Source organism: Nomascus leucogenys, chromosome 14, assembly GCF_006542625.1.
Source record: "Nomascus leucogenys isolate Asia chromosome 14, Asia_NLE_v1, whole genome shotgun sequence".
Taxonomy (NCBI): Eukaryota; Metazoa; Chordata; class Mammalia; order Primates; family Hylobatidae; genus Nomascus; species Nomascus leucogenys.
In genome coordinates this window covers 88,699,379-88,717,490 of record NC_044394.1, presented here as the reverse complement: position 1 = coordinate 88,717,490, position 18,112 = coordinate 88,699,379, and positions in this window count along the sequence as shown.

Genomic DNA, 18,112 nt, shown 5'->3' with positions numbered 1-18,112 from the left:
GCCTAAAACCTCTTTCTAAAGAGAATTTGAGACAAATGCAACAGCATATTAAAACAATAGAATAGTAAAAGTAAGGCTTATCTTTAGAATGCAAAGAACTCTACTAATACTCCTCCACAGTGGTAGATCAAGGAAGTAAATTCGTAAGATTATCTCACTTGCTACCTGGAAGGTCATATAGTAAAACTCAGTATTATTTTGGACGTCTGCTTCTGGCTAGGACAGACTAGCCAGTGTCAGACCAACCCTGCTGCCAGAAACTAAAATGCTTAGGTAAATAATAAAAAGCAACTATTTGAAGGTATTAGAAGCTACTAGGACATTGAAGACTTTGAGGCCAAGATCCCAGAGAGAAGGGAGGTTTAAAGAGGCAGAATAAACATTTGGTGCCACATGACCCCTCAGAAGCATTTGCCAGCTTCAGTGCTAGGACTGAAAACCTGAACAAAAAGCTGAGGTTGAGCAGCTAAGTAGAGTTTTCAATAGATGTCGGAGGCTGGGGTCACAAAAACGGGAGTTCAGGGATGACAGACCCTGGTAAACATCCCAGGCTTTTGGTTGGAACCACCCCTCTTACCCCCTAAAAACCCCAACTTTTTACCATAGGTGTATGGTGAACCTAAAAATTGTCCTGAAATCCAGCCCTCACAGAACACAAAAACTTAGTTTTGAATTGGCTGAAATAGATTAAAGTGATTCACCCTTGCTCTTAAATGCTTGTCAGAAGTAAAACTAAATCCTCTCTAGAGGAAGGTAACATTCACAGCCTCAGCTTATCTCCACAATTTTGTGCATGCAAGATTAACATTCAGTCAAAAACTAGGCATATAAAAAGACAGGCGATAGATAAGGTTACGCACAGGAGATCTAGATATTAGGGTTGTCAGACATGGACCTTAAGGTAACGTTGATAAATATGTTTAGTAAATTAAGTGACAAATGGATTTCAGAAAGAACTGGACACTATTAAAAAAGTTAAATGGAAATTCTGGAATTGAAAAGTGCAATATAGGGTGACAATAGTTTACAATAATCTTTTGTATATTTTAAAATAGCTAGAAGAGAAGAACTTGAATTTTTTAACATAAAGACATTTAAGGTGACGGATATCCCAATTACACTGATTTGATCCTTACAAATCATATGAATGTACTAAATTATCACATAAATCCTGAAAATGTGTATATCTGTTATGCATCAATTAAAAGTTAAAAAGAACTTTTGAAAGTGCAGTAACTCAAATTAGGAATTAAACAGGAGGGTTTAATAGTATTCTTAGCTGAAGAAAAAATTAGTAAACTAGAAGATAGATCAGAAGACAATATCCATACCAAAGCACAGAGAGACAAAAGGATGGAAAATGAAAAGAAAAAGAAAAATATGTAAGAGACAAATGGGACACTGTTAAAAGTCTAAAATACTTACAATTGGAATCTCGGAAGGAGAGGTGAAAGAATAGATCAGAAGCAATAGTAAAAGACATAATGACTTGAGAATCTTCCAAAACTTAATACAAACTTGCATATTTGAGAATCACTGTAGCTCTAAGCAGAATCAATACCAAAAAACAAAAATAAAGGGAAAAGAGAGGAAAAATTGCCAAAACAAAGAAAATCTTAAAATCAGCCAGAGGAAAAAGATACATTACCTTCAAAGGAGCGACAGTAAAGACTGACAGTCTACTTTGTGAAGAAATGGAAATCAAAATACAGTGGAACGGTATCTTCAAAGTGTTGTAAGAAAATAACTGCCAACCTAGAAATCTGTATGAAGCAAAAATATCTTTCAAAAATGAAGTGAGAATATAGACATCTTCAGACAGACAAAAATTAGAGTTCATCACCAGCAGATCTACACTAGAGGTACTATAAAGAAAGTTCTTCAGGTGAAAGGAAAATTATCCCAGCTGGAAGCATGGAGATGCAGGAAGGAGTAAAGAGCACTGGAAAGGATAGATAGACGAATACATCTAAAGTAATGTGAACTGTGTAAAACAGTAAAAATATTGATAGGTGCAGCAAACCACCATGGCACACGTTTACCTATGTAACAAACCTGCACATCCTGCACATGTACCTGGAACTTAAAAATTTTTAAAGTAAAAATAATAAATGGCAACAGCGGCACAGAAAGCTGGAAGAGAGTGCTGATGGGGGAAAAACACAGGTTATTTTTCCTGGGCTCTTTCTACAACAGTGATCATCATAGAGGACTTCTTTGACCAAATGTGTGGATTTCTCCCCACGTGCCAAGCAAGCAGTCAGTTCTGCAGTGGACACCAGCTGGGTCTCTCTCAACACAGAAGACTTCTGTGAGCAAATGTGTGAGGGTTTCTTCTCACACATCAAACAAGCAAGGAGTTCTGTGGATATCAGGTGGGTACCCTCCAATTCCATTTTAACATTATCTACCTGGAGATAACTCAGATCTCACAGGTTGAAGACTCAGTCTCCAAGACTGTCCCTCCTTGAGACACCAGTTGCAAGTCTGGGCCTCCAGAACTTCTGACCCACTAGCTTCAAGTTGGGATTCCCACCACTCCTCTTTGGGTTCAGTTAATTTGCTAGAGTGGCTCACAGAACTCAGGGAAATAATTACGTTTACCAGGTTATTACAAAGGATATTATGAAGGAAACAGATGAAGAAATGCCTAGAACAAGGTATGGGGAGTGGGTGCTTCCATGCCCTCTCTGGTGCACTGCCCTCCTGGCATCTCCATTTGCTTGGGCATTTGGAAGCTCTCCAAACCCAATCCCAATCCTTTTGGGTTTGTTTTGTTTTGTTTTGTTTTTTGATTTTTTGGTTTTGGAGGCAGAGTCTCAATTTATTGCCCAGGCTGGAGTGCAGTGGTGCAGTTATGGCTCACTGCAGCCTCAACCTCCTGGACTCAAGCCATCCTCCCACCTCAGCCTCCTGAGTAGCTGGGACTCAAGGCACGTACCATCATGCTAGGCTAATTTAAAAAAAAAAATTCTGTAGAGGTGGGGTGCTACTGTGTTGGCCAAACTAGTCCCACCTTGGCCTCCCAAAGTGCTGGGATTACACTTTGGGAGCCACTGCTCCTAGCCCCTTTTGGGTTTTTATGAGAACTTCATTATGAAGGCATCGTTGATTAAGCCATTGGCCACTGGTGATCAACTTAACCTTCAGCCCCTCTACCCTCCCTGGAGATTGGAGGGTAGGGCTGAAAGTCCTAACCTTCTAATGCTGCCTTGGTGTTTATGGAGACCAGCCCCATCCTGAAGCTACCAAGAGGCTGCCAGCTATCAGCCAACTCATTAGCATACAAAAAGACATTACTTTGGAGTTTGGAAGGATTTTAGGAACTATATGCCAGGAAGCAGGATCGAAAACCAAATATATATTTCACAATATTACAAAGATAAATATAGTTTAAATGTCCTCAGGTCTTTGTAATTTATATTAGATTTTAATGAGCCAGAGATAGTAGTATCTAGGGTAGTCCTTCTCAATCACATTTGGTGAGAGAATCACATCATAATGTTCAAAGACAGCAAACTTAAACCTGTGGGTCAAATCTGGCCTGCCAACTATTTTAGTAAATAATGTTTTATTGGGGGAACACCACCATGCCTGTTAAGTTTACATACTGTCTATGGCTGGATTCATGCTGCACCACCAGAATTGAGTAGCTGCTACAGAGACATTGTGGTCCACAAAGCTTAAATTTATTGTCTAGCCCTTGATAGAAGAGATTTGACAACCCCTAGGTGTTGTGGACTGAGTGTGTGTGTTCCCCAAAGATTTGTATGTTGAAATTCTAACCTCCAGTGTGATGGTGTTAGGAAGTGGGGCCTTTGGGAGGTATTTAGTTCATGAAGGTGGAACCCTCACAAATGGGAATAGAGACACAGAGGTCTTGCTTCTTTCTCTCTACTCTCTGCCATATGGGGACACAGCAAGAAAAATGCCATCTGCAAGCCAGGAAGAGGGTCTTCGCCAGAACTTGACCATGATGGCACCCTGGTCTTGGAGGGTCTGTAGAACCCAGCCTCTAGAACTATGAGAAATACATGTTTCTTGTGTGAGCCACCCGGTCTGTGGTATTTTTGTTAGTAGCAGCCAGAACTAAGACATCTGTGCTAAGGCATCTATTATATATTATGAATTAATTTCTTTGCATTTAGAATGCAAAAACTGAAAAAAAAATAGTCACTGAGAATATTTTCTGCAGGACATAATTCTTTCATAGAACTTGAGGAAAGTTAACTCTAGAGTAACCACTAAAAGGATAGAAAGAGAATTTATAGCTACCAAGCTAATCGAGGAGAAAGGAAATAATAAAAACCACTTACTGTCCAAAAAAAGACAAAAGAGAAAAAAGGAACATAGAATAAGAGAAACAAGGCCAGGCGCAGAGGCTCACGCCTGTAATCCCAGCACTTTGGAAGGCCGAGGCAGGCGGATCATGAGGTCAGGAGATCGAGACCATCTGCCTAACACGGTGAAACCGCGTCTCTACTAAAAATACACACACACAAAAATTAGCCAGGTGTGGTGGCGGGCGCCTGTAGTCCCAGCTACTTGGGAGGCTGAGGCAGGAGAATGGCGTGAACCCTAGAGGCAGAGGTTGCAGTGAGCTGAGATCATGCCACTGCACTCCAGCCTGGGCGACAGAGCGAGACTCCGTCTCAAAAAAAAAAAAACAGCAACTGTGTTGAATCTGTCTCATACTTTGAACTTCTGACATCCTCTGTCTGACCTCTAAACCCAAATTTAAAGGGTTAATCAGGCCCACTTGGATGGATAGTCTCTCTGTCTTAAGGTCAGCTGATTTGGGATTTGAATTACGTCTGCAGTCTCTGCAAATAGTACCTACGTTCATGTTTGATTGAATAACTAGGGGAAGGTACGTGTACCCCAGGGGCCAGGAATCTTAGGAGGAATCTTAGAATTCTGACTACCAAAACAGGAAATAGAAATTAAGCCATGAAAAAATGGTTGTTATTTACAGATTGTATACTCAGAAAACCCAAGATGATAAGCTAAAAAATTATTTGATGCAGTATAGATAAGTCAGTAACTGGACTAGATACTTACCATCAGTAACCATTCAGGCAATCCACAGGATATTTGATCTAATACATAAAAATCAGTTTTTAAAAAAATTATAAAATACCTAGAAATGAGCTTAACATGTACAGGAAATAAATATGAAGAAATGGGCTGGGCGCGGTGGCTCACACCTGTAATCCCAGCACTTGGAAGGCTGAGGTGGGCGGATCACCCGAGGTCGGGAGTTTGAGACCATCCTGACCAACATGGAGAAACCGTCTCTACTAAAAATACAAAATTAGCCGGGCATAGTGGCACATGCCTGTAATCCCAGCCATTTGGGAGGCTGAGGCAGGAGAATCGCTTGAACCCGGGAGACAGGTTGTGGTGAGCCGAGATCGCGCCATTGCCCTCCAGCCTGGACAACAAGAGTGAAAACTCCATCTCAAAAAAAAAAAAAGAAGAAGAAATGACAATTTCACTGAAAGAGGGAAAAAAATAAATGGAGAGATGTTCTCAAATAGGAAAATTAATTCTTACAGAGCTTTCAGTTCAATTAATTTGTATGTTTAAAGCAATTCTAATTTTTTAAAAGATATATTTTTCTTTTGGAGCATGACAGTATCATTGTAAATTTTATCTGGAAGGATAAAAGAATAAATACTTTAAAAAAAATAATGAAAGGAATCTAGTGTTAGCAGATAACCAAAATTTTATGAAACTGGAATAATTTAAATAGTGTCATTGTGGCAGAAGCGTGCAGTTATTAATGGAGCAGAATGGTCTTCAGGCCCATCTGTTATACGTGAATTTGATGTATGAAGAGCCATTGTCACAAATGAGCAGAGACAGGAAGGATCATTTAGTCCTGGTGCACTAAATGACTCCCAGGCACTGTTAGTTACAGAAAAGAAGGTAGATCCTGGTGTCTACCACACACCAAAATAAACCTTAAATGAAGTATCATCTGTATAATCGAAAAAATGTTAAGAAATCTAGAGAATAAAAATAGCTAATTTGAATAGTTCCTATTAATACAAGTAAAATCTCATGAAAATTTTTGGTAGAATTTGATTAGCGTTTAAAACTTGGTGAATGCCAAAAACAAAAGGCAGACAAAAACTGGGGGAAATGTTTACAGCAACATGATTAAAGGTTAATGTATTTAACATGTATAAGCTGAATAAATTTATTATGAAGAAGCCCACTAAGAACTGAAGAGACAGGCCAGGATATATAGACAGGCAATGTACAGAAAATGAAGTTCATGTGGGATAACAAATATGGGGAAATATGTTCATTAATAGTCAAAGAATTGTAAATTAAGGCCATTGAAATGCTTTTTCTATCAGATTAGCGAAGATTAAGAATTATAATACTCAGTGCTATGAGAGCGTTGGGAAATAAGCACACTTGTATTCAGCTAATAAAACTACAGATTATTAAAATGCTTTTGGAAGCAGTTTCATAATGAAACCCTTAATTATACCCTTTTGTTTTAGGAAGTCTGTTTCTGGAAATCTCTCCTAAGACAATCACAAATACAGAACAAACTGGAATAATCACCAATACAGAACAAATATAAACAAAGGGGGTTAATGATAAAACAGTGTCAAATGGAAACACCTCAATAAGCAACGGGGGAATTAAGTAAATTATGGTCCATCAACAAAATATTTTGTTGTCATTACAAATTATATTTGTGGAGTTTTTTTGTTGTTTGTTTGTTTTTTGGAGACAGAGTCTCGCTCTGTCGCCCAGGCTGGAGTGCAGTGGCGCGAGCGCCATCTCAGCTCACTGCAACCTCCGCCTCCCGGGTTCAAGCGATTCTCCTGCTTCACCCTCCCGAGTAGCTGGGATTACAGGCACATACCACCATGCCTGGCTAATTTTTATATTTTTAGTAGAGACGGGGTTTCACCGTGTTGGTCAGGCTGGTCTCGAACTCCTGACCTCAAGTTATCCGCCCGCCTTGGCTTCTCAAAGTGCTGGGATTATAGATATGAGCCACCGTGCCCAGCCTGAAGTAAGCATTTTTTAAGAGTATAAATTAAGATGGTGGTCAACTGTGTGCCAGCAGTACTGTGCCAGTTAGAAATATTTATCAGCTATGGCCAGGCACAGTGGCTCATGCCTGTAATTCCAGCACTTTGGGAGGCCAAGGCAGGAGGATTCCTTTAGGCCAGAAGTTTGAGACCAGCCTGGGCAACAGGGTGAGACTCCATCTCAAAAAAAAATGAGACCTTGTCTGTACAAAAAATTAAAAAACTAAAGAACTTAGCTGGGTGTGGTGTAGCCTGTGGTCCCAGCTACTCAGGAGGCTGAGGTGGGAGAGTCACTTGAGCCTAGGAGGTCGAGTGAACTCTGATAGCACCACTGCACTCCAGCCTGGGTGGCAGAGTGAGACCCTATCTCTTTACACACACACACACACACACACACACACACATTTTCCAGCTATTTATTCTTCCATTTCATCTTCTTCCCAGCATCAGAATTTCTTCTCTTCGTCTGCCCATCTGTGAATCTGTTCTCACAGAAGATTGTTCCTGTACTTTAATGATTCCTCCCGTTAAAAACTCACAGCTTCCATTTTTGCTTTTCTCTTCTTTTATCTGAGCATAGTTAGAGTCCACAAAAGTTTGGTTATAATTAGCATTTTTACCACCAGGGGCTATTATTTGTATTTCAAACAGTTTTTCAAATTTTAAAACTGCTTCAGTGGAATTTGAAACGATGCAGTTGTTCTTTCAGTGTTGAACATCATTCTTTGGGTGCAGAATGTTTACATTCTGTGTTATGGTGCATATGTCTAGAAATGAAGAACAGTTAGTGGGGAAAATAACGTTAATATTCAAGGAGACTTTTAATACTTTTACCTGAGAGATGCAAGGGTGTATAGATTTAAAATGTAAGAGCCACATTCTGGATCATCTTCATTTAAAGTAGTTGTGTTTACTGCCATTTTCTAAAATGTAAGCTCCATGAAAGCAGGGACCTAGAACATCATGTGGCACATATAGTACACTCTTAATAAATACGTATTGAATGAAAGATTGAATTTTCACCTGGGGTGGGAGTATCTACAACTAGAAGTCATGAGTATGTAGACCTCAGAGCATCTGAATTTCTTGGAATTTGTGTCACTTAACACAATATTACTTTGTTGCCTTAAAGTGGCAGTTCTGAAGAAGGGAGGGACCAGCCCCTTGGCAGGCCTTTGGAAGGATGCACTTTTGTTTAGGGATGTCATGTGATTCAAGTTGGGTACAATGGCATTTAGTGGGTAGGAGCCAGAGAGTCTAGGTATTCTGTGCCTAGACCTACTTCCACGCAAGAAAGACTGTTAGTACATCTGTTATGACTTCTGAATTTCGCTCTGGATATTATGTAGGTGAAAAATTTACTTAAGCTCAGAACCTATTTTACATACATAGAATTTTTTGTGCTGTTGTAATATATGCTGAGTTTCTGGAAACTCAGGAAAGCAACTGTCATATACATTCAGAGAAGGTTGTACTTTGTCTGGGACTTGCTCAGTAGTTAACTCATCATTTGGGAAATCTCTTCACCTGCTAATCAGTGCCAGTCGTGGAATTTGAGTTGCAATACCAACTTTATTTTCTTCATAGTTCTTAGGAAATTACTTATGAAAAGCTGAAATTACTTTATTTACCTGTGTTTGTATTTGTTTACCCACTAACTGTAAGCTCTTGATAATAGGGATCTTACGTATCTTGTCAGTGGATATCCTTACACCTAAAATCAAGTCTGGCACATTCTGTGGCCAGTTATTAATAAATGATGCCCAAATAATGAACATATGTTTGAATGAGTGAATCATCCCCTTGGGCCTGATCTTTAAATGCTGTTGTTCCTTAAGCCCCCATTTCAGGCCCTCTTTCTTGTTTACTCTCAAACTCCCTTCCTACCTGATCTCAGCTATAACCCTCACTTTGATTTATAATTCTGCATTAACATCTCCTGAAATTTTTCTCCAGTCTGGATCTTTCCTGTGAACTCTGGAATTTTACATTCAGCTCCCTTCCCCAGTTTAATGTTTCAAGCATCTCAAATGCTAGGTGTCCTTCTCCAGTGTTTATCTTAGTGAACGGACCACCATACACTTAGTCACACTGGCGAGAAGCCTATGGATTGTTCTTGACGTCTCCCTGCCCATATCCAATTCATCACCCAGTTCTGTTCATTTTATCTTCTAAATAGTGTTCAAGCCTGCTTTGCATCCCCAGATCTAAACTACCAAGTCTAAACTCTTAGATTGACTGCAGTAGCCTACGCATTGGTTTCCACCAGTCCACTCTTACCTTCTTGTAATCTATTCCACATAGGAGCCAGAATGATCTCATCAATAACTGATTGTTACTCCCGTGCTTAAAATTCTTCATTGGCTTCTCATTGCTCTGAAGATAAAGACAAAAGAATTTAACCTAAGTCTTCCCCACCAGACTGGGTGTAGCCATTTCTTTCATTGCTCTGCAGCCTTTAGGCCCCCCGTCATCTTGCCATTTCTCAAACATCCTGTGTGTCTTCCCATCGTAGAGCTTTCGTGCATGTTGTCCTCTGCTGTGCCACCAGGTCTCCTTCAGAACTTGGCTCACTTTCATAGGAAATCTTCTCTGACCTCCTGACCAGCCAGAATCCTTCCTCTTAAGTGCTCTCATAGCACCCTGAGCTTCTTATTAGTGTGCTGTAATTAATGTATTATGAAGGGAATTGTCTGTCTTTCCCATAGAATTAAGTTTTTAAAAATTCATTAAGTGTAGGTATGGCCCCAATGTAATGTTTATCTATATTATCACCATAAAGAATGGCCTACTAGCAACTATAACAATTTGTCTTCCATTATCTAATTGGTTTTTACTCAGTAATTTCATAGGGTCGATCAGTTTGATTTGTTACTTCAGGGGCACGCTGTATTTCATTTGTTCTAAGAAGTACATTTTTCCCATTTTTAACATCTCTGAAATTGACATGCATCTTACAGTCAATGGCATATATATCATGGCATAATTGGCAGCATTTTTGTTTCTTAGTGATGCATAAAATAATGGTGCATCTTATATTCAAAGGTAGATTAGGTATAAAAGTTGGTATTTTATAAGAAATTCATTCTGTAAGGGTTACCAGGGATGTATGTTGCTCTTTATTCTGTAGAAGTGTTAATAGGATTTTTCTGTAGCTATAGCAGGTAACTGATGATATCTTGATCCCTTGAAGAAATTCTGGCTAAAATCATTTTCATCATATTCCTGTAAAGTCGAATCTTGGGCTTCATTTATGTATTATTTGTTCAAGTCACACACAAACCCAAATTTGTATGTGTATCTCTTTTGTTTTAGAAAAATTATTTTTTATCTATGTGTAGAGGTGGGCAGACCATCTACTGGTTCCAGAGATGGTTAACTAACCCCCTGAATGCGTTCTCCCCCCATCTTCATTTTGAAAGCAGTTTTAGATGGGCACATTTAGAGACATTTTCCCCAGCCTTCCTTGTGTCTAGATATGGGCAAGTTCTGGTCACTTGAATGTGAACAGAAATAATACGTAAACTTCCAGGGCATGAACCAAAAAGGAAATAATTTGCTCTTCAATTCCTCTTTTTCTTCCTCTAGTGAATAAAACAAACTTGGTACAAGGATGCTTGGCCAGCCTCTCTGGACTGCAGGGGAGAAACATCTTGAGCTTGCTGTATTTTGGGGTCTCTTTGTTATAGCAGCTTCACTTTTACTCTAACTAATATATATCTAAGAAATTGTTTTGATTATGCTCTTCAATTTCTAAAAAATGAGGTCAACCTTACTATCAGTTCATTGTAAGTTTGAAGCATACGGCTGTCACTTTTGGACCACAATGAAGAATATGTGCTCTTTAGGGATACAGTGTGGTATAATGGATGCAGTGTATGCTTGAAACTCAGTCCGACCTCAGTTGAATGACGACAGCTCTGTGGCTCTGTCACTTACTGTCTGTGTCTGTACACAGAGATCCTCTGAGCTTCATCCTCTGATCCTCTCCTTGAAGATGCAGGTGATACCAATCTCAGCAAGATCGATTTGAGGAGCGAATGAAGTCATCTCTTTGAAAGACTTTCCGAGCCCAGTGCTGAGTAAATGACAGCTCTTGCTACCATTAGTTTTTCCAAAGACTATCACTTCACACTGTCTGCTGCCCTAGTATCTTTGCAGTTGGAACTCGGCATTTATGGAGGATTGTTTGATTTTCTAAGTTTTATCTTAAGATTAAGCAAAACCATTGGAAACTTTCATACTTGGACTGTGTTGCCTTGGCCCCCAGAGAATTGCTGACTTTTTGCAAATTCCCTGAGTTTTCCCATCATGTTTTTTGGCTATCAAGAGGCTGCAAAAGATGATTTAATAAAGCCTACCCTTGCACACACATGCTAGCGCAAAAAAGAAGCTGTCTAGTGCATGACTACGTTGCCTGTGTGAGGTACCCACTAAAATAACTTACTTTTAGACCTGAATGCTAGGGAAACTTTTTCTTCCCTTATAGAACAGGTAGATGTTCTTAGGGTTCATGAGAATCCATAAAGGACACAGAGAGAAATTGAATCAAATAGTAAAGTAATATGACAAATTTTAGGTTACCTCTGAGTACGTGTTAATCCATTAGTAGATGTGATTCCATTAAAATCTTGGAGGAGGTAAACTATACACTTATTTTATTTTTATTTTTATTTTTTTGAGATGGAGTCTCACTCTATTGCCCAGGCTGGAGTGCGGTAGTGTGATCTTGGCTTACTGCAACCTCTGCCTCCTGGGTTCAAGCGATTCTCCTGCCTCAGCTTCCTGAGTAGCTGGGATTACACCCGCCATCATGCCCAGCTAATTTTTGTATTTTTAGTAGAGACGGGGTTTTACCATGATGGCCAGGCTGATCTCGAATTCCTGACCTCAGGTGATCCGCCCGCCTCGGCCTCCCAAAGTGCTGGGATTACAGGCGTGAGCCCTGCCCGGCCCTATCGCTTTTTTTTATTTTAAAAGAAACCAGTAGGCCGGGGGCGGTGGCTCACGCTTGTAATCCCAGCACTTTGGGAGGCCGAGGCGGGCGGATCACGAGGTCAGGAGATCGAGACCACGATGAAACCCCGTCTCTACTAAAAATACAAAAAATTAGCCGGGCGTGGTGGCGGGCGCCTGTAGTCCCAGCTGCTCGGAGAGGCTGAGGCAGGAGAATGGCGTGAACCCGGGAGGCGGAGCTTGCAGTGAGCCGAGATCGCGCCATTGCACTCCAGCCTGGGTGACAGAGCGAGACTCCGCCAAAAAAAAAAAATTAAAAAAAAAAAATAAATAAAAGAAACCAGAAAGCCAAAAGGTGGCAATTAGCAGTACATTGACTTTATGAGAGTAATAGGAAACATTTGCTTCTTGAGATTGGTATAGGAACATAGATTTACAGTTCATACCAATTTTATGCTTTGAATTTTAGTTTTTAATGTAAGATAGTAATTTCCAGGAAGTTGTTTAAGGGACAGAAACAACGAGCTATAACTAATAAATACTTGTTAGTATACAAAGTATGGGACTATGCAGCTCACAGTCTCAAATGTGATCTCAATTTGCTCCAGTAATCAGTATACTGCTTTGTGTTTGTTTAATGAACGACTAAAGACTAAACTTAATTAGAACACTTTTTTTTCTTATGAGGTAGTTCCGTTAGGATCTCTGTCTAAACTTTTGCCAGATGTGGGCAGCATCTGAACCTGTTGTGTGTTTGAAAACAGAAAATTAAAATGTTTTTCTGTTAATTGATATTTTTCAGGTAAATTTTCTTCATTTTATGAAATTTAACTTTTTACATTTCACATTTTTAGTGTGAAATATTGACAAGCTTCTTAGTACCTGTGGGGGTTTTTTCCTGCAGCAGTATAATCAGTCACTTTTTTTTCTACTTTGTTTCATTATAGAAACTATTAGCTGGGCACTGTGTCTTGTGCCTGTAATTCCAGCACTTGAGGAGGCTGAGGTGGGCAGATCACCTGAGGTCAGGCGTTTGAGCCCAACCTGGCCAACATGGTGAAACCCTGTCTCTATTGAAAATACAAAAATTAGCCAGGCATTGTGGTGCATGCCTGTAATCCCAGCTACTCAGGAAGCTGAGGCAGGAGAATCGCTTGAACCCAGGAGGCGAAGGTTGCAGTGAGTCAAGATTGTGCCATTGCACTCCAGCCTGGGTGACAGATTGAGACTGTCTCAAAAAAAAAAAGAAAAAAGAAAAAAAAGAAACTATTTAGGCAGACATTCATGTCCTTTATCAGCTTATTACTCCAATGTAAACCCCTGAAACTCCTGTTATCCTCACATGCAAACCCTGGGCTTCACAGATGTTTCTGGATCAAGGGACTGGGTGGATGGTGATATCCTCTCTTTTTATATTTGATTTTTCTCTTGTGCAGATTGTCATCAAACTATTTCTGCCCAGGTCTTGTATGCTCACCTGCTGTCCCAAATTAAAATCCAACTTTGAACACAAGTTAGTTTAATGGCTCCTGAAACTGAATCCACACAGTTAACAGTCCTTTTAGTTCACAAAATTGCAAAACCTTTGAATAGAAAGCCACCCTGGGGATCATCTGCAGTCAGTTCTCATATTGATAACTGCCCCAGGGTCCGTTTCATCACTTCAGTGACTGACCAGCGCTTATATGGTGCTGGGACTTTGTCCTTTCTTTTTTGTAATTATGAAGGAGAACCTTTTCTAAACTTGCCCAAATATGCCACAAGTTTCAGAACACAGAAATACCATGAAGTTTAAAACAACAACAACAACAAAAAAAAACAGGCAAGTGCCAAATTCAAGCAAAAATAATTATTTCACTCCATCTGTCAGGTTGATATTTCAGGTCTTTGTGCTATTAATTAAATACAGCTTGTTGCTTTATATTTTGATGTAATTTTTTCATTTAGGCACATCTGTGAATTTTATTTATTGATTGGTTTGACAGTATTTAAAAGTCTCCAGTTTATTGAAAGGATTGAAATAAGCTCTATGGGCTCCTCTGTCAGCCAAGGGAGAGAAACCATACAGTTATGTGAACAGGGAAAGGTGACTGTCAAGAATTGTTAACTGTAACGGGATTAGAATAATGAGGGATTGGCTAGTCAGAATAAAGAAAGCCTTAGAGGATTCAGGAATAGCAGATATAAGGAGGAAACCCCCTGCCCCCAGCCTGAGGTGGAACATCCAGTGAGAAATCACAGCCATGGCTCACGGGGTGGCAGAGAAGCCACTGTGATACTGTGTTGACGGAACTTGAAAGCAGTTCGTGGGAAGGCATCTCAGCAAAGGCACTGTGCTACAAAACCGTCTGTGCAGGTGTGGTGACATGGCTGGAGTGTGCCTGCAGAATCCTGCCAGGGAGCCCTCTAGCCAGGGGGCAGAACTCTTCTCCTGCTATGTCTCTAGTGCCCTATACTGAAAAAGCTGAACATCATGCCAGCTGGCAAAGGAAAAATAGTTAAAGGTCACAGATCCATTTTCACAGAGCAGGCAAAAAGCAGAGTTTGGCACAGAGAGGCAACAAATCCCCACCTCCAAACTCCTTAGAAGTTTTTTGGGAAAAGCAATATGCCTATCAGTGGTTACAGAATACATATTCCTAAGATTTCTTGCAAACAATGAAATCCCAAGCATTATTAATAACCACTCTGTAACACATAGGCCAGGATATACCAGCAAGGACTACTATGAGAGACTGATTGGAGATTTTCTTCTATTATTTTAGCACATTTAAAGTACACACACACACACACACACAAACGTGTCATTATATAATTGACTGTGAAAGTGGAGTGCTATTAAAATTACACTGTCATTTTCTGACTTAATCTGAGGTGACTTTAAACTCAGAAGTGAAGAAAAGGTTTTCACAACATGGTACTTAAAATTCCCATACTTGTAGCATGGGCAACACAGCAAGACACTGTCTCCACAAAAAATTCAAAAACTAGCCAGGCGTGGTGATGTGTGCCTGTAGTCCCAGCTACACAAGATTCTGAGGTGGGAGGGTTGCTTGAGCCCAGGAGTTCGAGGCTGCTGTGAGCTATGATCACACCACTGCACTTTAACCTAGGAGAAAGAGTGAGACCCTGTCTCAAAAACAAACAACAATCCTCCCATATTTGTAATGGACATGTTAATATAGCAATACTAAAGTAATTTTTATAGTGGTAAAAGTGTTTACTGAACCTGCTTAGTTAAGACAAATCGTAATCAAATAATGCTGCAGCCAGTCAGTGCTTACTGAGTAAGCCTAGGTTTAAATAAATAGATTGTTGATAAACTGCATTATCAAGATTCCTTGGTTACAGACAGTGGGAAGCAACTGTACAAATTTAAGGGGGAAAAAATGAGGAACATTTGGAAGGATGTGAGGTAGATGACAAAATTGAAGGACAAGCTGAAAAACTAGGACACAACCTGTGCAGCCTAGAGAATCCAGGTAGCAGGCACTGATGGCAGGTTTTATAGGGCACAGTCAGTGCAGTGAATCCGCTCCAGCTGTCTGCCCCTTCAATTCAGAGTTCCTATTCCAGGATGTGTCTTGATTGGCCTACTGTGAGTCTCATGCTCACCCCTTGGTCAGGGGACGGCAAGGCACTGAGATACCAGGCTGCAAAAACCACTTATTCCTGGACTCAAAGGGCATACCTCACAGACAATTAGTTTTTCTCTCCATTTCTTAGTTCCCTTTGGTGTTGGCTTCATTTTTTGGCTCTCTCTGGTTGAAAGATGGTTGCAGTAACTTCCAGCCCTCTGATTCGGTTTGGTTCACATCCAGTGTCATCCCTGAATCTGAGCACTGTGGCCCAGGGGATGCTGTGCCCTTCGATTAGTCAGACACAAAATGCATCCCTGGAGCCACTGCCCTAAAAGTCCACAGCTTGTGGGTGAGAGGAAAATCAGATTACAGATACCAGTGGGAGGAGGAAAGGAAGCTGAGTGGCAAAGTAACAGACAGTTCATCAACCTTACTTCACAGAGACGGCCAACCAAAATGAGAAGCATTACTTGTTCTGTGATAAAAAGCCAAATGGAAGAAGATAATATAGAAAGACATTGGTGAAACAAGGAGGTGGAATACCTATGTCAGCGGCTAGACAAGAAGCACCATAAGATGTTTAAAAGGTGAGAGGCAAGAGATACGTTTCTTAAGAAGCATGGTCAGTTCAGGCTGCGGTAACTCCATACTGGGCTGTGGGGCTTTGTCTTGTTTCATTTTAGCCATGATAGTGAGTCTTGAGAATTAAATCCTGGGGCTGAAGTCTGTATTAACTCTAAAATGAAAATAATATCAGGGTTCCTTTGAAATACCTGAGACCAGCTGATTTTGTCATACCTCTCTTACGATCTCTGTGATTCTTCACCGCCCTTCCAAAGTATAGGTCCCTGCTGTCATCTCTTCCTAACTAGTAATCAAATCCCAGTGTGGCTCTGAAGTTTCCTCATCCCTTTCTCCAGATCTTTCCCCCGTGCCTTGTGGTGCATGGTCCTCTGGTTAACAAAGACCTTTATCTTTAGCCCTGCACCCTCCTCAATGCCCCCAACACATACTGTCTTCACTTCATTGAAACCACTTCTCATCAGGCCAGGAATCAGGATGGAGGGGAGACATGAGGGAAGGATTCTACATTCTCCTGAACCCTTTCCACCATAACCATTTATAATTTTTTTTTTTTTTTTTTTTTTTTTTTTTTTGAGACGGAGTCTCGCTCTGTCGCCCAGGCTGGAGTGCAGTGGCGCCATCTCGGCTCACTGCAAGCTCCGGCTCCTGGGTTCATGCCATTCTCCTGCCTCAGCCTCCCAAGTAGCTGGGACTACAGGCACCCGCCACCACGCCCGGCTACTTTTTGTATTTTTAGGAGAGACAGGGTTTCACCGTGTTAGCCAGGATGGTCTCGATCTCCTGACCTTGTGATCCGTCCGCCTCGGCCTCCCAAAGTGCTGGGATTACAGGCGTGAGCCACTGCGCCCGGCCGACAACCATTTATAATTTTTTTAAATTTTCTGTTATTCCTTTTATTCACTTTTTTTTAAAGTTTACTTGTAGTACCATTCACTCTGTGGTGTACAGTTACGTGAGTTTTAACGAACGCATACAACCATATAACCATCATCACGTGAAGATGCAGAATAATTCTGTCGCCCAACAAAACAACTCCCTTGCACTGCCCCTTTGTAGCCAGTCCCTTCCTCCCCCCGACAGTTGCTGGTCTATTTTCAGTTTCTACAATTTTGCCTTTTCCAGACTGTTATATAAATGGACCCTACACAACATAGCCTTTTGAGTTCGGCTGCTTACATTTAGTATACGTTATATCCAAGTATAGTTTTCTTTGAGTTTATCTTGTTTGGTATTCACAGAGCTTTTTGACTTATAAATATATGTGTATCACCAAATATAGGAAGTTTTTCACCACTATTTCTTCAAATATTTTTTTTCACTGATCTTCCTTCTCCACCTCTGGGCCTCCAGTACATGAATGTTGGGTCTTTTAGTAATATCCCTCAGGTCTCTGAGGCTCTGTTCATTTTTTTCAGTCTCTTTGTTTTCCAGATTCAGTAATTTTTATTTCTCTGTTAAGTTCACATACTCTTTCCTCTTTCGTGTCCATTCTTCTCTTGAGCCTATCCAATGAAGTTTTAAATTCAGATGTTTTAGTTTTTTAGTCCTAAATTTTTATTTGTTTACTCAGGTGTATTTTTATTTGCCTCCTGGAGCATAGTTATAATAACTGCTTTAAAGCCATTGTCTGATAATTCCAAAACTTGGGTCATCTGGCCATTGATGTCTGTTGTCTTTCGCCCTGACAGTTAGCCACAAAGTCTGGTTCTCTGTATAAGGAGATATTTTGGACTTTATCCTAGATGTTTTGAATATGTCATATAGACTCTTAGTACTATCAGACTCCTCTAGAAAACGCTGGTTTGTTGTTTTGTTTTTGTTTTAGCAGGCAATCAGCCTGGGTAGGTTCAAGGCTTCCAGTGTCAGCTCAGTACTAGGCTCTCACTATGCTGCTTTGGGCCTGGCCCACATGTAGGAGTTAGTCTGAGG